The following is a 7,617-nucleotide window of genomic DNA, read 5'->3' on the forward strand; positions in this document are numbered from 1 at the left end:
AGTGTAGCTCCTATTTATTATAAACTCACTTGTTGAATATTACCCAGATCTGGTTTTGTAATTCGGGATCTGGTGGTTGAGAGTGCATCAAAATCTTTGCGTATGTTGAGAGAAGAATGGATATTATTGTTGGAGTCCTGTAGAAACAAAAAAAAAATAGATGATGATCACAAAAGAAAACATAGATGTATAGAAATAGAAATACTCACGATACAAGAGGAAGCTTCTCATGTATAATGACAAAAATGTCCTTTGGGCTACACCCAGGTCGTCTGGCCAAAAGATGGTTGTATTCTCCAAGCAGATAAGCGCTAACCTGCATAATGACATCAGCATACAGTTGTCTATATTTGTGTAGGAAATATAAAATATAATCTACATACCTTCACCATTGTCTCATGTATTGCAGGCTTATCAAGATATTCTCTAGCTTTGAGAGCTGCATAAGGCTAATGATTAAAAAAAGAAAAGTGAGTCAGTAGTAAGTCCTATGAACTTTAATAATGCAGATACCAATCTACATTCTACAATACCAAATTAATTAGAATATTCATGAATCAGAATGGAGATTCTAAAGATCATCATCCAAATGCACCAAAATTTAGAGTAAGATCGAACCACTATTAATGAAGGTATTCTACTGGGCTAGGATGCTTGTTGTTTGGATATGGAGCCATGGAAGAACTTGGACCCTTCCGTGTTAACAGTGATGGAAAAACACTCTACCCCAACCACTATGCATGGAACAATGGTAACAAAAATTCCTTTAATTACTATGTCCCATTCACATCACTTATAATCTTAGTCCCTGTCTTGCAGGTGCATGCCTAACCCTATAAAACCTTTGCTTTTGAGGTACTAACTGTTTTCTCCTGGAATTTTTTTTGCCTGAGATTTTTTGCTGCCAGCTATCCCTTCGGGACCACTCTTATGTATTATGTTAAAAGCACCAATTCAGAAATTTGCTGATTATGTAAGTCAGCTTTCCTCTTCCTTTCTGCTTTTTATTATTTATGCACCCTTATGCCACAAATCTCTTTATTTATCATACTAAATATGCAACCATCCCTTATTTTACTCCTAACTTGTTGTATAATTCATTCATGTCAGCTGCATATATGTTGCATAAAATAAATTGGTAAAAGTAGACATGTGAATTATGCATCTGTTATCTCAAATCTTATATTTATTTTTATTTATGTTATTGTTTTTTCCAGCTTTTAGGTGTTGGTGTCAAGCTTGTTGGCAATACAGTGTGGAGTACCCTCTTTCATCAATTCTTAATAGTGATGTCACGTGAGAAATCATTTTTCTTTTTGTTAAACAAGTCTTTATTATCATGTATTAGGTCATACCATGGGTAAAAACAGCCTTGCCCCTGGTTCCGGGGTTGTCACAAAATACTTGACTTTTTAACTTTGTTTGTGGTTTCATTTAGTAATAATCCTTCTGAGGGGGTGTTTGTTGGGCTGCTTCTTTCAATGTCATTAACAACAGTGGTAAGTAAAATCTTACTACTATGAACCTCTTTTGCTTAAACCTACCTTATTGACCTGTAGCTGATTAAACATTAAATTAATTATGCAGGTTTTGAAGTTTTTGATGGAAAAGAATAGTGTTAATGCTCTTCATAGAAAAGTATGTTGGTATTTTAGGAAATTTGGCTAATAATTTAGTTAATTATATAAAAAATGTTGAAATCTTACATTTGTCTACTATTGGAATGATTATTTGTAGTATTACATTTGTCTACTATTCGAATGATTATTTGTATAACATTAACTTTTGTGCAATGCATTGTATTATTTGTATATGGTATTTTATTTTCCATTATGTGACATAAAATGCAAATTTAATATGAAAATAAGTAAATCCATAAATATATATATATATTTTTTTTTAATTAAAAATTACGATACGCAAAAATGTGTGTCATCTTCATTTATGACATGGCCTTTCTTGACAGGGGCTTTCTTGATACGCATTGCGTGTCATTAACACGCGCGTCGTAAGGTTACGACACGCAAATGCGTGTCGTCTTCCTTTATGACAGGGCCTTCCTTGATACGCATTGCGTGTCGTAACCGCGCGTCGTAAATGCGTGTCGTAAATGCGCGTCGTAAATGCGCGTCGTCTATCTTTATGACATGGCCTTCCTTGACACGCATTTGCGCGTCGTCTGAGCCATTTACGACGCGCAATGAGCGTCGTAAAAGGCCTTTTTTCTTGTAGTGAGTATAATATAAGAATACAAAGTAACTACATGTTTTTCAAAATTCTCAATCCTAGTTACTTTAGGAAAAGTGAATTGATGCAATCCCATGAAATTACACTTTGCACCCTTGCTAAGAAGTTAGTGGAGCGTGCGTGGTTTACCGGCACACTAATTGGTTCTAAGCAAAGGTGGTAAAGGGTGATTCATTGTTTATCATAGTTCGATGGAGCGTGTGTGGTTTACCGGCACATCGAATAGGTGATTGTTACAATGACGGCACCATGTACATTTGCATGGTTATTCACACCCACTTTGTGATCCTCGGTATCCCAGTCACAAACGAGAGGGGCATATCGAGATTTAAACATGCCATTGAAAAGTTCAATGAATCTCATCGAAACCTAGGAATTCTCAATACATTTAGAACTTAAAGTTAGGTTTTCATGGTGGAGAATTAGTGAATCGTCATTCACTTACCTTCAAATTGTTTGCATGTTGGATTACGGCATCCATTTTCTAACATGTAAATAATGTTGTTGGATCCTAGCCCTAATTTTTCATGTTGGGTGATAATTAGGGATTCAAATTCTAATCTATCTTTGTCCTTTCTATTTGTAGATGTCGAACACAAACAACGCTGCTGCGAGTTCATTCACATTGATGAGCCTTTGCCAAAAGGTTACTTTCGATGGAACGAACTTTAGCGAATGGATAAGATACATTCGCACAATTGCTCGCTACGAGGACAAGGAGTATGTCCTTGATGAAAAGCTCGAGAAGATCAACCCAGAAATCGCTACTCCGGCTGAAATGACTGCTTTTGAGACTCATGAACGTGATGCAATGAAGGTTCATTGCATCTTGATAGCCATAATGAACTCCGAATTCCAAAAGTCCTATGAGGACATGTATCCGTACAAAATGCACCAAGACTTATTGGAGAGATACCATCAAAACGTGAGGCAGGAACGTTATGAGATCTTCACTAACATGATCTCCGCTAAGATGGTTCATGGAGAATCTTTAACCGTGCACCTGCAAAAGATGCAAAGGTATGTCGATCATCTTCGCAAGTTGAATGTCGACTTTGGGGAAGATTTGGCTATCGACACGGTGCTTCATTCCTTACCTCTGTATTACAACCAATTTCGGATGACCTACCACATGAACAAGGAAGAGGTCACCCTGAGCAAACTCCAAGGTCTCCTAAGGGTTGCTGAGAGCAACCTCAAGGACAAGTCTGTTGCACCAACTCCCAATCCACCCGCTACTCCTGTTTTGGCCATTAGGCAAGGAAGAGGAAAGAAGAGGAAGGCTTCGTCTAAGAACCATCGCAAAGTTAAGTCTCGAGATGGTGCCTCTTCTAGTGGAACCAAAGTTGATCCTGCTACCCCTATCCTAACCCAAAGGAGGCAGAGTGCCACCATTGCCACAAAATAGGGCATTAGAAGAGAAGCTGCCCAGAATACCTACAAGCTATCAAGGAAGGAAAGATCAAGCCATCTTTCGTAGGTATTTATACAATTAAATCTAATGATTCACCTCATGCTATTTCTTGGGTTCTTGATACCGGGTGTGGTTACCACATTTGTTCTGAATTGCAGGGACTAAGAAGAAATAGGGATGTGGAGCATGGAAGAATAAATCTAATCATGGGGAACAGAAGATCGTCGCCTGTGACCAAGATTGGAGTGTATTCTTTAGTGCTTAGTAATGATTTATGTTTAGATTTGAATAATTGTTGCTATTCGCCAGAAATGGCAAGAAACATCATTTCGTTTCATGGTTTGTTTAGACAAGGATTTAGATTTTCTTTTAATAATGAGAATGGTTCTATTTGTGCTTATCTAAATGGTGTCTTATATTTTGAAGCAATACTATGTAATGGAATTTATGAAACTGTTATGATTGTAGATAACCTAGGAAATGATGTTTTATGCATGGATTCTTCTAATAGTATGGATAAAGCATCCTTGTGGCATTGTCGTCTTGGACATGTCAACAAGAAGCGCATAGCCCAACTCCAAAAGGATGGAGTGTCGGAGTCATTCGACCTTAGGGAAGATGACACATGCGAGTCTTGTTTACTTGGAAAGATGACCAAGTCACCCTTCACTAGTACATGTGAAAGGGGTGAGGGTTTATTGGACCTCATACATACCGATGTATGTGGACCCTTTAGATCTACCACAAAGGATGTGAACCGCTTCTATGTGACTTTCACCAATGATTATAGTATATATGGGTATATTTGCTTAATCAAGAAAAAGTCAGAAACGTTTGAAAAGTTCAAAGAATTCAAACATGAAGTGGAGAATCAATTGGGCAGGAAAATCAAGATGCTTCGATCCGATCGAGGAGGAGAGTACCTAAGTCATGAATTCCACGATTATCTTAAAGAATGCGGAATCGTTTCGCACCGCAGTTGAATGGTGTGGCAGAAAGGCGTAATCAAACCTTGTTGGACATGGTTCGTTCTATGATGAGTCGTGCTTCACTACCTACCTCTTTCTGGGGGTATGCCTTAGAGACTGCCGCCCATATCCTTAACCTAGTCCCTACGAAGAAGGTTGCCAAAACACCTCATGAGATGTGGACAGGGAAAGCTCCCTTGTTGGCACATATCAAGGTTTGGGGTTGCGAGGCTTTCATAAGACGAGATACTCACGACAAGCTCGAACCTTGTAGTGAGCGATGTATTTTCATCGTCTACCCGCAGAAATCCTTTGGATATCTCTTCTATAGACCGAGTGACAATGTTGTCTTCGTTGCAAGGAGAGGGGTTTTTCGAGAGCGAAAACTCATAAGCCAAAGAGACAGTGGGAGGCAAATCGAGCTTGAAGAGATTCAAGAGTCGAGTGATAAAGGAACCTCTACTGCTAGCACTCAACCCGAGGAGGAAACTCTGGTTGAACCGATTGACGGGTCCTTACCTCTTAGACGTTCCGAAAGAGCTAGAGTTCAACCCTAGTTTCATGGTTTTCATATTACTACCGAAGGGGAAACGTATGACAACCAAGTTTGGAATTTGGTTGATAATGTGCCCGGACGTAAGACCGTTGGGTGCAAATGGATCTTCAAGAAGAAGACCGACGTGGATGGAAATGTACACACATATAAGGCGCGATTGGTTGCGAAGGGCTTTACTCAAACTCCCGGAGTTGACTATGATGAGACCTTCTCACCAGTTGCGAAAATAAAGTCTATTAGGGTGATGCTAGCCATTGCTACATTTCATGATTATGAAATATGGCAGATGGATGTCAAGACTGCTTTTCTTAATGGGAAGTTGGCTGAGGATGTTTACATGGCTCAGCCAGAGGGTTTTGTCGATACGAAGCATCCAAATAGAGTGTGCAAGCTTGAGAAGTCCATTTATAGGCTTAAGCAAGTGTCTCGCAGATGGAATCTTTGTTTCGATGAGAAAATCAAAGAGTTTGGATTTGTACGAAGCGAAGATGAATCATGTGTATATGTCAAAGCCAGTGGGAGTATAGTTAGCTTCCTCGTTTTGTATGTCGATGACATACTACTCATAGGAAACGACATCCCGACACTGCAGGAGGTTAAGTCCTGGCTCGGGAGGTGTTTCACTATGAAGGACCTCGGAGAGGCTTCCTATATTTTGGGAATAAGGATAGTGAGAGAACGAAGTAAGAGAATAATAGGACTTAGTTAGAACACTTACTTAGATAAAGTACTAAAACGTTTTAGTATGGAAAATTCGAAGAAGGGAGAATTACCAATACAAAGTAATGCCAAGTTGAGTAAGACTCAAAGTCCGAGTACCGAAGCTGAGATAGCAGAAATGAGCCAAGTTCCATACGTTTCCGCAGTTGGCTCAATCATGTATGCTATGACTCTTACTCGCCCTGATGTAGCCTTTGCTTTAAGCATGGTTAGTAGATATCAAGGGAACCCTGGCAGAGCCCATTGGATTCCGGTTAAGAATATCCTTAAGTACCTTCGGAGGACCAAAGAATTGTTTTTAGTCCTCGGAGGGAGTGATGACTTGAAGGTGCGAGGGTATAGTGACGCCAGCTTTCAGACCGACAGGGATAACTACCGTTCGTAGACGGGCTGGGTCTTTACCCTAAATGGAGGAGCGGTAACTTGGAAAAGTTCCAAGCAGGAAACTGTAGTTGATTCAACGTGCGAATCAGAGTACATTGCAGCGAGCGAAGCGTCAAAGGAGGCGATATGGTTGAAGAACTTCATTGGTGACCTTGGAGTTGTGCCTACCATAAAGGAGCATATGGAAATTTTCTGTGATAATGAAGGAACGGTTGCCTTGACCAAGGAACCGAGGGATCATGGTAGATCTCGGCATATCGACAGAAAGTATCACTTTATTAGACATCAAGTAGAAGAAGGACACCTCGTGGTTAAGAGGATATCATCAGAAGATAACCCAGCATATCCGCTTACGAAGGGACTGAGTAGGGTTAAGCACTTGCAGCACGCTAGGAGCATTGAGCTGAAGGATGATACTAGTTTAGATTAGATAGTTTTAGAAACATATAATAGATAAATGTAATTGACATTTGATGATTAAATAAAGGAGTATTATTTATAAGTAAAGTTACTATCTTGTGTTAATTGTTTAACTATTGTTTCAATTTGCATGTTTTGACTTCCTGAATAATTGAGTTATTAAGAATAATCGAATTATTCGAATGGTCCACAATCGTTCATATGTTGGAAGTAGGTATGAATGAAGATTGTCATGAATTGGTATGTAGAGTTTCTAAAAGGTGTTAGACATAGCAAAGGTTTGCTGCAACGTTCATGAGTGCATATGAACAAGTTTTGAGCATTGGAATAAACCCGCGCTTGCTGGGATCACCTTATGGAATGTGATAAAAAAAAGGTGATCGCAAGACGATAATATCATATGGTCTTAAAACCTAGATATATGGTTTATTATTTACTAATTGATTGTGCATTGATAATGTGAAACCGCATCAGTAAATTGATGTTATAAAACGCATTGTTGTGTATAGTTGATTAGTGGATAAGTGAATGCATATAAGTCGAAGTTTATCTGTTACTTTTATCCTAAGAGGGTAAAAGCGATATCACGGCCGCTCGATGATTTGATTTGACTTATGTGCCGGGCCCGGTCAGGACTGAATTGATGTGCTCAAATTAAGTTCTATGTCAAATGAATCTGAGATCGAGAAACCAACTGCTTGACAATTAGTTCCATGAGATTGTCTGCACAATATCTAAACAGAGGACTATACGATCCCTTATCTAAAGGACAGGTTACTGATAAGATCAGAATTTGACAGCGTCTTTGAGAGCTACGATTTCCAATCGAGTTTTACATTGCATTTGTGGTTACTAGACTTATCCAAGTGGGAGACTGTTGGATTAGTGTCTAAGCCCGTAACCATATT

At 39.1% G+C, this 7,617-nt stretch overlaps 1 long non-coding RNA gene across 1 annotated transcript; it reads left to right on the forward strand.

Moving 5' to 3' along the window:
* The first annotated feature begins 276 nt into the window (after positions 1-276).
* Positions 277-1,487, forward strand: LOC111901515 (uncharacterized). The gene is made up of 4 exons (XR_008229987.1): positions 277-470; positions 562-751; positions 820-973; positions 1,218-1,487. It is a non-coding gene; the product is annotated as an uncharacterized LOC111901515 (long non-coding RNA).
* The last annotated feature ends 6,130 nt before the right edge of the window (positions 1,488-7,617 follow it).

The sequence above is a fragment of the Lactuca sativa genome, chromosome 2 (genome assembly GCF_002870075.4).
Source record: "Lactuca sativa cultivar Salinas chromosome 2, Lsat_Salinas_v11, whole genome shotgun sequence".
NCBI classification, from domain to species: domain Eukaryota; kingdom Viridiplantae; phylum Streptophyta; class Magnoliopsida; order Asterales; family Asteraceae; genus Lactuca; species Lactuca sativa.